The sequence below is a fragment of the Phyllostomus discolor genome, chromosome 3 (genome assembly GCF_004126475.2).
Source record: "Phyllostomus discolor isolate MPI-MPIP mPhyDis1 chromosome 3, mPhyDis1.pri.v3, whole genome shotgun sequence".
In the NCBI taxonomy this organism is placed as follows: Eukaryota; Metazoa; Chordata; class Mammalia; order Chiroptera; family Phyllostomidae; genus Phyllostomus; species Phyllostomus discolor.
The window spans coordinates 98962880-98975659 of record NC_040905.2 but is presented as its reverse complement, the minus strand read 5'-3'; the positions used below and the strand labels follow the sequence as shown (position 1 = coordinate 98975659).

The window sequence follows — 12780 nt, the reverse complement described above, 5'->3', positions numbered from 1 at the left end:
TCATGAGGTAATGGGAAAAGAAATGGAGACTCATTTAGGTCATATGGCTTGCCCAAGGTCCATGGTGCAGTGATTTCCTGTGTCTGCATTTGGGCCTTAGCAGAACTTGTTGCTATTTCTGAGGTCCTTCATATTAGAAGATGAATAATATTCATTTTCAAACTCAGGCCTAGCTATAGTTTACATTCAACACCTCTCTCTCTTCCCCATTTACTCATGCTTTTGCATTATCTGGGTATTTGTCTAGTTCCTTTTAAGATCAAACACACCTTTGCCCCTTCATCTCCAGCTCACAGTAGATGTAAAATAACTTTTTGTTAAATAAATACATGTATGGATATAAAGAACCAAACCATTAAAATTATTAATGAGAATAAACACTTGTATAGCCCTTTTTTCCTTAACAGTAATTATTTTATTTTTATTTTTAATTATATTTTATTAATTATGCTATTACAACTGTCCCATTTTTTTCTCCCCTTTATCCCACATGGCCATGTACCCCCTTTCCCTCAAGCATTCCCCCCATTAGCTCATGTCCATGGGTCATACATAAAAGTTCTTTGGCTTCTCCATTTCCTATACTATTCTTAACCTCCCCCTGTCTATTTTGTACCTATCATTTATGCTTCTTATTCCCTGTACCCTTTTGCCCTTTCTCCCCCTCCACCTCCTTGCTGATATCCCTCCATATGATCTTCATTTCTGTGATTCTGTTCCTGTTCTAGTTGTTTGCTTAGTTTGTTTTTGTTTTAGGCTCAGTTGTTGCTAGTTGTGAGTTTGTTGTCATTTTACTGTTCACAGTTCTGATCTTCTTCGTTTTCTTAGATAAGTTCCTTTAACATTTCATATAGTAAAGGCTTGGTGATGAACTCTTTTAAGTTTACCTCATCTGGGAAGCTCTTTCTCTGCCCTTCCATTCTAAAAGATAGTTTTGCTGGATAGAGCAATGTTAGAAGTAGGTCCTTGCCTTTCATGACTTGGAATACTTTCCAGCTCCTTCTTGCTTACAAGATTTTTTTTGAGAAATCAGCCAATAGTCTTATGGGAACTCCTCTGTAGGTCCCTATCTCTTTTTCTCTTACTGCTTTTAAGATTCTCTCCTTCTCTTTAATCTTCGGTAATATAATTATGATGTGTCTTGGTGTGTGCTTCCTTGGGTCCAACTTCTTTGGGACTCTCTGAACTTCCCAGACTTCCTGGAAGTCTATTTCCTTTACCAGATTGGGGAAGTTCTTCATTGTGTTTTCAAATAAGTTTTCAATTTCTTACTCTTCTTCTTCTTCTGGCACCCCTATGATTTGGATATTGGAACATTTAAAGTTGTCCTGGAGGTTCCTAAACCTCTCCTCATTTTTTTTGAATTGTTGTTTCTTCATTTTGTTCTGGTCGAATGTTTATTTCTTCCTTTCATTACAAATTCTTGATTTGAGTCCCGGTTTCCTTCCCTTCACTGTTGGTTCCATGTGTATTTTTCTTTATTTCACATTGTATAGCCTTCACTTCTTCCTTCTGTGTCTGTATTCAATCATTTCTGTGAGCATACTGATTACTGATACTTTGAACTCCACATCTGATAAACATTGGCTATCTCCATGTAGTTTAGTTCTTTTTCTGGAGTTTTGATCTGTTCTTTACTTGGGCCATATTTCTTTGTCTTTGCACACTTGTTATGTTATAAGGATCGCAGCCTTAGGCATTCTGCAGGTCATGGCAACCAACTTTGCTGCATTGTGGTGCTGTATGTGGGGGAGGGGTCAGAGAAAGAACAATGCCACTTGCTTGGCTCTGGCCCCTTTCAGTTACTTCCCCTGCTACCCACAAGTAAATTGCACCCTTCTGGTGCTGATTCTCAGGTGGGTGGTTTTGTGTACGTTCTAGGACCCTGTGGGTCTCTCCAATGAACTCTCCTGTGAGACTGGGAATTTTTCCTACCACTGCAACCCCCACAGGTTTTTACAGCCAGAGGTTTTGAAGCTTTCATTTCCTGTGCTGGAACTGTGCGTTGTGTGGTCTCTCTACCCAGTTGTTCCTCCTAGGTTATCCACATGCAAATGTGAGACTACCTGGTCTGCTAGCCACTGCTTCACCTGCCCAGTTCACCAGCTGCTTCCTTGCCTCATGTCCTCTCTGCCCCAGCTTTCCAACTCTGCCCCTCCTACCAGTCTGGATGAATGTTTCTTCTTTAACTCCTTGGTTGTTGGACTTCCATACAGTTTGATTTTCTGACAGTTCTTGTTGTTATTTGTTTTTAAATTGGTTGTTATCCTTCTTTTGGTTGAGTGAGGAAGCAAAGGTTATCTACCTACATGTCCATCTTGGCTGGAAGCCCAACATTTGTATAGCTCTTTAAGCCTCATTCATTATTCAAAATAATGTATTGAATATGAACCATGTCCAGATATTGTTTTAGACTTTATTGGATAAAGTTCTCTGATCTCATGCAGTTTATATTTAGTGGGAGGAGACAGACAATAAAAGTATGTAATATATGAGCTCTTTTGGTGGTAAGTGAAATTAAGAAATATGAAGCAGGGAATGTCACAAGTTAATATTTCAGACACATGGGTTGGAAGGTCATTTTGAGGAGGTAGCATTTGAACAGTCTAAATGTAGAGAGCAGATGTGACATGAGCAAAATGGTGAGGAATCTCTAAGCCTTTTTTCCCCACACACAACATAAAAACCTCAGAAAGGAACCCTATAGGAGCTCTGGAAAACAGTCAGAAGTCTACAGCAACTAAGCAAGTATGCACTCAGGAAAAGGTTCCATTCAAAACAGTAGGAAGTTTTGTGCTGTTTTTATTTGCTCTTGACCATCCTCTTCCATACACAGTAATGGTCTTGGTTTGAAGGAGGCAGTAGCCTAGTTCCTAATTTTCTCTCTTGAACCAGAGGGAGCAGAGCTGGCCTTATTTATAACATTCTAACCTGTTTGGAGCTGAAGGACTGCTATATGTTTTGTATCTCTTGAAGCTCAGGTGAAAAGTGGTTGATGATGCAGATACTGGCCAGCAGTATCTGCGGCCGCTGTGGATGATCAAGATATAAGAAAAATACACACGGACTACCGAGTCCTGTGGAGGAATAGGGATGGCACAGCTACCCTCTCAAGGGGAGGGTGCCTCAGAGTGGCCTGGCCACTCTCTCAAAGGAGAGTGCCCTGCCATCTTGCCTGAACAGGCTTTTAATAGGTAGTTTTGGGTAGGAATATGGATACAGCTTATTAACCATTGTCTGGTGGTGAGGATCAAACAAATAGGTAATGTTCAAAGAGCTAAAAAGGGCTCACACTGTGTTGGGGACTTATTACCTAAAAAACTATAGAACTAAGGGGGCTAAATTCATTTCCTGCCCTGCCTGTCTTGGGTCCATCCTCCTCTGAGGAACCTTACCCATCATTGGCTAACTGACCAAGCAATGGGGGCCAGGCAAGGAGCAGGCAGTGCTCTTGCCAGGGAGATAAGCTTGTTTCCTTAGTGTCTCCTGGTCTGGAGGTCTCTCACTCAGCCTTAGCCATGGGGGGTTACAGCTCCTGAAACCAGGCAGGGTGGCTCCCAACAAGTGGACACTGCTCAGGAGAGTTGCAGGGGGGAAACAGACCCACAGATTCCTGGAGCAAGCGATTACAGGTGGAGACATACAATAGACCAACTAAGGCACCAAGGAGAAGCTGGATAAGACTCTGGAACATTAAGATATTCAAAAGGTGCTATGTATAACGGGAAACTGATAAAGCCACACAAGCTCAGGGAAGATTCTCACTCAGAAAAAGACTTGGGAAGACCTTAAGCTTTCACCTAGAGCCCCCAAGACTCAGAAGACCCAGCAAACTAGTGAAGGACTGCTCAGCAAAGAGCTAGTCTGTAAAGACTAGGAGAGATAGATTCTTTCAAATGCCCAATTTTCAACAACAAAATTACAAGGCAAACAAAGAAATAGTGAAAAATAGCCCATTCAAATGAAGGTAAATTGGCAGAAACCATCCCTAAAGAAGCACATGCACTGGACTTACTAGAAATATTTTTAAAAATATTTTTATTATTGTTCAATTACAGTTGTTCCCATTTCCCCCCATTGCTCTTCCCTGCCTGACCCACCTCCACCTCCCACATTCAATCCTCCCACGTTGTCCGCAGGTCCTTTATACATGTTCCTTGATGACCCTTCCCCTTCTTTCCCCTTTTATCCCCCTCACCCCTCCCCTCTGGTTACTGTCAGTTCTTTATTTTCATGTCTCTGGTTCTATTTTGCTTGCTTGTTTGTTTTGTTGATTAGGTTCCACTTATAGGTGAGATCATATGGTATTTACTTTCACTAACTGGCTTATTTCACTTAGCTTAATGCTCTTCAGTTCCATCCATGCTGTCATAAAGTGTAGGAGTTCCTTCTTTCTGCTGCATAGTATTCTACTGTGTAATTGTGCCACAGTTGTTTTTTTTAATCCACTCGTTTACTGATGGTCACTTACACTGTTTCCATCACTTGCTATTGTAAATAACACTGCTATGAACATTGTGGTGAATAGGCTCTTTTGAATTGGTGTTTCAGGATTCGTAGGGTATAATCCCAAAGTGGAATTGCTGCGTCAAAAGGCAGTTCCGTTTTTAGTTTTCTGAAGAAATTCCATACTGTTTTCCACAGTGGCCACACCAGTCTGCATGCCCACCAACAGTGTACTAGGGTTCCCTTTTCTCCATAACCTCACTAGTGCTTCTTGTTTGTTGAATTGTTTATGATGGCCATTCTGACAGGTGTGAAGTGTTTTTTTGTCCCAAAATAAATAATAAAAAAAAAGAAACAAAAGAAACAAAAAAAGAAACAAAAAACTTGTGCTTCAGTGCCAATTACTAGAAAACAAAAGAAACACCTCTCCTGGCCTGACCTGCATGGCTGAGTTGATTGGGTGTCATCCTGCATTGCAAAAGGTCACCAGTTCATTTCCTGGTCAGGGCACATGCCTGGGTTGTAGGCCTGGTCCCTGGCTGGGGTGCGTGCAAAAAGCAACTGACTGATGTTTCTTTCACACATCAATGTTTTTCTCTCTCTCTTGTCCTCCTTCCCTTCCCCTGTCTCTAAGAATAAATGAATAAAATCTTAAAAAAAGGAACATGACTCCTTATTGACCTACTAAATAGAAAAGTATTACTCTTTAAAAAAACAAACTTCATTCCCATAAATGCCTAGGCAGAGAAATAATCCATCAAATATCATGGGGTGGGAGGGGGTGTGCAGGGCAGAGGGGAATAAAGGGGGGGATGAGCAACTTCAATAGCTTAATCAATAAAATCAATATATTAAAAATAAAAAATACCTTCCACAGCTACTGGTCTGCAGCTGTTCTGATGGTGGCAGCTGTGACATTCCTCTGTGGGAAGCAAATTGTTACACAGTTAAACACCTCTTTCTTAGCAAAGCAGAAAGTGGGCATGTGTGTGACAGACACAGGAAAAATAAATAAATAAATAAATAAATACCAAGATAAGGTATCTCAGAAAGAGTATGAACAATCTCCATAAAATAAACTTAAAGACAGGGAAATATGTGATTATTGATAAATGACAGTCAAGATTGTAGGCCTGAAAAACTCAACAAGATATGAGAAAACTCAAAAGGCAATTGAATGAACTCAGAAATAAAATTAATGAGCAAAAGGACTAATTTACCAAAGAAATTGAAACTATGAAGAAGAGCCAACTATAAATTCTGGAGTTGAAGAACTCAATGAAAGACATAGAGAATGAATTAGATTAGAAATATATGGCTGACCAGATGGAAGTAAAAATAGTGTTATTGAAGATAGAAATCTAGAAATGATGCAGATATAAGAAAAGAGACTTGAGAGTAAAAAAACAAAAGAACTCTTTGAGAGCTGACTTCATCAAAGAGAACAACATAAAAACAGATATAACAGAAGGAGAGAAGGGAGAAAAGGGAATAGAGCTTATTCAAAGAAATAATCAGGCAGAACTTCCCCAAACCTGTGGAAAGAACTGGATTCTCAATTCCAAGAAGCAAATAGAACACATAATTATCTCAATCCAAAAAGGCCTTCTTCAAGACACATTATAAAGAAATTGTTAAAAATGAATAACAAAAAAATCCTCAAGGCAGCTAGGGAAAAGAAGACAGTAACCTATAAAGGAAATCCCATTAGATTATAATTGGATTTTTCAGCAGAAATCCTCAAGCCAGGAGAGTTGAAAAAAAATCAAATTATAGAAAGAAAGAAATCACCATCCAAGATTAATATATCCAGCAAAGTTATGCTTTAGATATGAATAAGAAATGAAGACTTCCAAACACACAGAAGCTGAAAAAATTTAGCACCACAAGACCTGCATTACAGGAAATATTGAAGGATTTCTACCTAAAACAAAATTAAAAAAGGACTATGAGTATGATGACTAACAGAGAGAAGCAGAAAATGGCAATCCTCCTTTAGATAGAGTAATATAAATGTAAATATAAGATAAGGTTAAAGGAAATAAAACATTTTTAAAAACAAGAAGAAGACAATAGGTCCTGCAATTTGGAAATATAACTCATTGCATAAAAAGAGATAATTGTGACAACAAAAACATAAAAGGGGTGTGGGAAGGATAGAACTTGCACAGGAGAGTGAAAAATAGATGCAATCAGGAGAAAAAGGACTACTTTCTTTCGCATAAACCTAATGGTAACCACAATAAAAATAAATCAAGAACTGCCCTGGCTGGTGTAGCTCAGTGGATTGAACACCGGCCTGTGAACTAAAAATAAATCAAGAACTGAGACACATAACATAAAAAGAGAGTAAAGGGCAGAAAAACAATCATAGAATAAAACCATACGAAAATAACAGAAACATAAATGAAAAGAAACAAAAGAGAAACAGAGCTATCAGAAAACAAAAGATAAAATGGCTATAGGAAATCTTCATATAACAATCACCTTAACATAAATGGACTGAACTTACCAATAAAATGGCACAGAGTAGTGGGTTGGATCAAAAACCCCAACTATATGCTGCTTCAGGAGATATATATCAGCCGTAAGGATAAACAGAGACTCAAAGTGAAGGTGTGGAAAATGATCCTTCAAGCAAATGGCATCCAGAGTAAAGTAGGTGTAGTCATATCTATGTGAGAGGGGACTCAAAAAACCCAGAATTTATTTATAAAAAATTGTGTATTTTTCCTTACATGTTTAAACTTTAGTCATCTTCAAAGTACTCTCCATTTGATGCAATATACCTATTGAGATCTTTTTTCCACTGCTCAAAACAGTTTTTAAACTTGTCAATTTTGATTCCTTTTTGTGCTGCCGTTTTTTGTTTCACCTCTTCCACATCAGCAAAATGTTTCCCTTTAAGGACTTTTTTAATCCAGGGAAACAGAAAACGTTGTTCAGTGTGAGATTGGGTAAATAGGGAGGGTGGGGCATGGGAATTAGGCCGTTTTTTGTCAAAAACTGCTGAATACTCGGCATGGTGTAGACAGGTGTACTTGTAAATCTCCCATCATGAAATGGGCAAACACATTGAAAGAGTCTTCAAGAAACATTCACTGAAGTGAAACACAGCAACTCACAACACGAGCTGGTACACTGATACAGATGGGTTCCTAGAACACTTATCTAATGGGGGAAGCCTGTACTACAAGGCGCTTGCCCTCCAGAAAATAATTCTTGTTTTTGGAGAGTCCCCCCTCATATTTGTGTGTGTATGTGGGAGTTCACTTTCTTTTTGCAGTTGATTTCAAATTTTAAAAGTATTGTGGTCAGAGAATATACTTGGTGTGATTTTAATCTTAAATTGTTGAGGCTAGTTTTGTGTCCCAACATATGGTGTATCCTTGAGAATATTTCATGTGCACCAGAGAGGAATGTATAATCTGGTGCTGAGATGAAAGGCTCTGTAGATATTGAGTATATTCATTTGGTTTAATGTGTGACTTAAGGCTGACATTTTCTTACTGTGCTTTTGGATGATCTATCTATAGCTGTCAATAAGGTATTTAGGTCCCCTATAATTGTATTTCTGTCAGTTTCTCCCTTTGCTTCTGTTAGTAGTTGCATTACATATTTTGGTGCTCCCAGATTGGGCACATATATATGAATGTGTTATGTCTTCTTTTTTTAATCCTCACATGAAGACATTTTTTCATTGCTTTTAGAGAGCAAGGGGGAGGGGAAGAGAGAGAGAGAAAGAGAAATATTGATGTGAGAAATATCAATTGGTTGCCTCCTGTACCCATACAGACCCAAAGATCAAACCTGAAACCTAGGTTATGCACCCTGACTGGGAATTAAACCCTCAACCTTTTTGATGACATTCCAACCAACTGAGCCACATCAGCCCATTTATCATTATAGAATCCCATCTCTGTCTCTTGTTACCTTTTGGGGGGACCCAAAAAATAGAATTATCTTCTGGATGATGGGACCCTGGTAGTACAGGCTTCCCCCACTAAGTGAGTGTTCTAGGAATCCATCTGTATCAGTGTACCAGCTTATGTTGTTGTGAGATGCTGTGTTTCACTTCAGTGAATTTTTTTGAACACTTTCAGCGCATTTGCCCATTTCATGATGTATGATTCACGAGCACACCTGTCTACACCATGCCGAGTATTCAGCAGTTTTTGACAAAAACGGCCTAATTCCCATGCCCCACCCTCCCTATTTACCCAATCTCACACTGAATAACTTTGTTTCCCTGGATGAAAAAGTCCTTAGAGCGAAACATTTTGCTGATGTGGAAGAGGTGAAACAAAAAATGGCAGCACAAAAAGGAATCAAAATTGACAAGTTTAAAAACTGTTTTGAGCAGTGGAAAAAAGATCTCAATAGGTATATTGCATCAAATGGAGAGTACTTTGAAGATGACTAAAGTTTAAACATGTAAGAATAAATACACAATTGTTTAATAAGTAAATCCTCGGTATTTTTGGGTCTCCCCTCAGTGAAGATTAAGCAACATGCCACTGAACAAAGACTGGGTCAGAGAGAAAATAAAAAAGAAATCAAAAGCACACAGAAACAAATGAGAATGACAATATAACATATCAAAATTCTGGGGATACAACAAAAACAGTAATACCAGAGTTGATACCATTACAGGTCTACTCTAAGAAACAAGAAAATCTCAAAATAACCTAACATTTTACTTTATTTTATTTTATTTTACTTTTTTAAAGTGTGATTCAGGCTGTAAGTTATTTTATTTTTATTTTTAAAGATTTTATTTATTTTTAGGGAGAGGGGAAGGGAGGGAGAAAGAGGGGGAGTGAAACATCAATGTGTGGTTGCCTCTCACATGCCCCCTATTGGGGACCTGGCCTGCAACCCAGGCATGTACCCTGACTGGGAATCAAACCGGCAACACTTTGGTTTGTAGGCCTGTGCTCAGTCTACTGAGCCACACTAGCCAGTGCCTTTATTTTTATTTTTAGAGAGAAGGGAAAGAAAGGAAAAAGAGAGGGAGAGAAACATCAATGTGTGGTTGCCTCTCATGCATCCCCTACTGGAGTCCTGGCCTGCAACCCATGTATGTGCCCTGATTGGGAATTGAACCCTCAACCCTTTGGTTTGGAGCCTACATTCAATCCACTAAGTTACACCAGCCAGGGCAACAACCTAACCTTTTACTTTAAAGAACTAGAAAAAGAACAAAGAAGGTTCTGCTCCTCCTGTTCGACAGACAGGCGCGTCTTCCCACACAGTGCCAGCCACAACCCTGAGACTCCATGGTGAAGGTTCAGGATGAACAGATTTGGCTGTATTGGGTGCCTGGTCACTAGAGCTGCTTTTAACTCTAGCGAAGTGGATATTGTCACCATCAATGGCCCCTCCATTGACCTCAATTGCATGGTCTGCATGTTCTAGTATGATTCTACTTATGGCAAGTTCAAAGGCAGAGTCAAGGCTAAGAACACGAAATGTATCATCAGTATAAAGTCCATCTTCCAGGAGTGAGATCCTGTCAACATCAAATGCAGAGATGCTGGTGCTGAATATGTTGTGGAGCCCACTGGTATTCTTCAGTACCTTGGAGAAGGTTTGGGGCTCACTTGAAGGTTGGAGCCAAGAAGGTCATCATCTCTGCCCCTTCTGCAGATGCTCCTATGTTTGTGATAGATGTGGACCATGACAAGTATGACAATTCCCTCAAAATTGTCGGCAATGCCTCTTGTACTGCCAACTGCTTGGCTTCCCTGACTAACGTCATCCATGACAACTTTGGCATCATGGAGGGACTCATTACCACAGTCCATGTCATCACTGCCACCCAGCAGACTGTGGATGGCCCCCCTGGGAAGCTGTGGTGTGATGGCCAAGGGGCTGTCCAGAACATCACCCCTGCTTCTACTGGTGCTGCCAAGACTGTGGGCAAGGTCATCCCTAAGCTGAATGGGAAGCTCACTAGCATGGCCTTCCATGTCCCCACCCTGAATGTGTCCATTGTGGATCTGGCCTGGCCCTGGAGAAAGATGCAAATACAATGATGTCAAGAAGGTGGTGAAGGAGGATCAGAGGGCCCCCTCAAGGGCATCCTGGGATATACTGAGGATTAGGTTGTCTCCTGCAACTTTAACAGTGACACCGACTCTTTCACCTTTGATGCTGGGGTGGGCATTACCCTCAATGACCACTTTGTCAAGCTCGTTTCCTGGTATGACAATGAATTTGGCTACCGCAACAGAATGGTGGACATTATGGTCCACAAGGCCTCCAAGGAGTAAGAGTATCATGGACCATCAGCCACAGTGAGAGGAAGACAGGCCCTCAGCTGTTGGGGAGTCCTTGTCCCAAGTCAATTCCCCAACACTGAAAATCTCCTGACTTCACAGTTTCTATCCCAGATCCCCTGAAGAAGGGGAGGTGCTTAGGGAGCCCTATCTTGTCATGCACCTTCAATAAAATTCACTATACCCGGTCCCCCAAAATGAAGCCCAATATTAGTAGATGAAAAGAAATACAGTAAAACCCTGGTTCTGGAATGTCTCCCATCTCAACCAAGTTGTTCATGAAAACAATGTCTCAGCTGTGGAAAATCACTTCAGTTCTTGACCTGACAACACTTTCTTGTTGACATCTCTATGATCAGTCTTTCATATCTCAGGAGACAAACAAAGGAGATTTGGTTTTTGAACAAATTGCTTCTTGAACAGCCTTTGGAACAAATTAAGTTTGAGAACCAAGGTTTCACTTTAATAAAAATTAGAGCACAATTAAACAAAATAGAAAACAAAAGATAATAGAAAAAATAATTCAACAAAAAGCTGGTTCTGTGAAAAGATTAATAAAATTGAAAACCACTGGTTAGAATCACTAAGGAAAAAAGAGAAAAGACTTAAACAAAATCAGAAATAAAAGAGGAGAAATTACAAGAGACACTACAAAAATATAAATGTTTATTTATTTTTTAAAAGATTTTATTTATTTATTTTTTAGAGAGGGAAGGGAGGGAGGGAGGGAGAGAGAGAGAGAGAGAGATAAAGAGAGAGAGAAACATCAATATGCGGTTGCTGGGGGTCATGGCCGGCAACCCAGGCATGTACCCTGGCTGGGAATCGAACCTGCGACACTTTGGTTCACAGCCCGAGCTCAATCCACTGAGCTACACCAGCCAGGGCAAAAATATAAATGTTTATATACAAATACTATGAAAGCCTATATGCCATCCAATTTGATAACCTAGAAGAAATAAATAAACTCTTAGAAATACATAACCTTCTCAGGCTGAATCATGAAGAACTGAAAATCTAAATAGACTGACCAGCAGTAAGGAAATTGAAACAGTCCTCTAAAACCTCCAAAAAACCAAAAGTCCAAGATCAGACAAATTCACTAGTAAATTCTACCAAACATTTAAAGAAGGTCTAATACCTATCCTTCTCAAACTTCTCCAAAATATTAAAGAAAAGATAGTACTTCCTAACTCATTTCATGAGGTCAACATTACTCTGATACCAAAATCTGGCAGGGATAATGCAACAAAATAAAATTACAGACCAATATCTCTGATGAATATAGGTATAAAAATCCTAAACAAAATACTAGCAAAGCAAATACAATAATACATTAAAAACATAATACATCATGATCAAGTGAGGTTCATTTCAGGGGTGCAAGTCTGGTTCAACATACACCAATCAATGTGATACCCAAAATTAACAAAATAAAATATAAAAGTTATATGATAATATTAATAAATATAGGAAAACATTTGACAAGGTACAACATTTAAGATAAAAATACTTAAAAAAATGGGTATAGAAGGACTATATCTCAACATGATAAGGCCATGTATGACAAACCCTCAGCTAATATACTACTCAATGGCTAAAAAACTGAAAACTTTTCCTACAAGATTAGGAACAAGACAAGGATCCCTTCTCTCACCACCATTGTTCAACATAGTACTAGAGTCTTACCCAGAGCAATCAGAAAAGAGGATTAAATAAAAGGCTTAGAATTGGGAATGAAGAAGTAAAACTGTTACTTTTGGCAGATGACATGATTCTTTATACAGAAAGCCACAAAAACTCCACCCAAAACTATTAAAAACAATACAAAAGTACAGTAAAGTTGCTGGATACAAAATCAATGTACAAAAATCCATTGTAGTTTTGTATACTGATAATGAAATTTTAGAAAAAGAAATGAAAAGAAAAATCAATTCCATTTGGAATTACAACAAAAAGAATAAAATACCTTAAATAAACTTAATAAAGTACATGAAGGGCCTGTACACTGAAAACTACAAGATGTTATTAAAATAAATTAGATGCCAGGAAA

At 39.0% G+C, this 12780-nt stretch overlaps 1 non-coding gene and 1 pseudogene across 1 annotated transcript; both read left to right on the top strand.

Moving 5' to 3' along the window:
- Window positions 1-5315: 5315 nt before the first annotated feature.
- On the top strand, window positions 5316-5448 carry LOC114514444. The gene has a single exon (XR_003686061.1). It is a non-coding gene; the product is annotated as a small nucleolar RNA SNORA41 (small nucleolar RNA).
- Window positions 5449-9741: 4293 nt separating this feature from the next.
- LOC114500510 lies at window positions 9742-10749 on the top strand (annotated as a pseudogene).
- Window positions 10750-12780: the final 2031 nt, after the last annotated feature.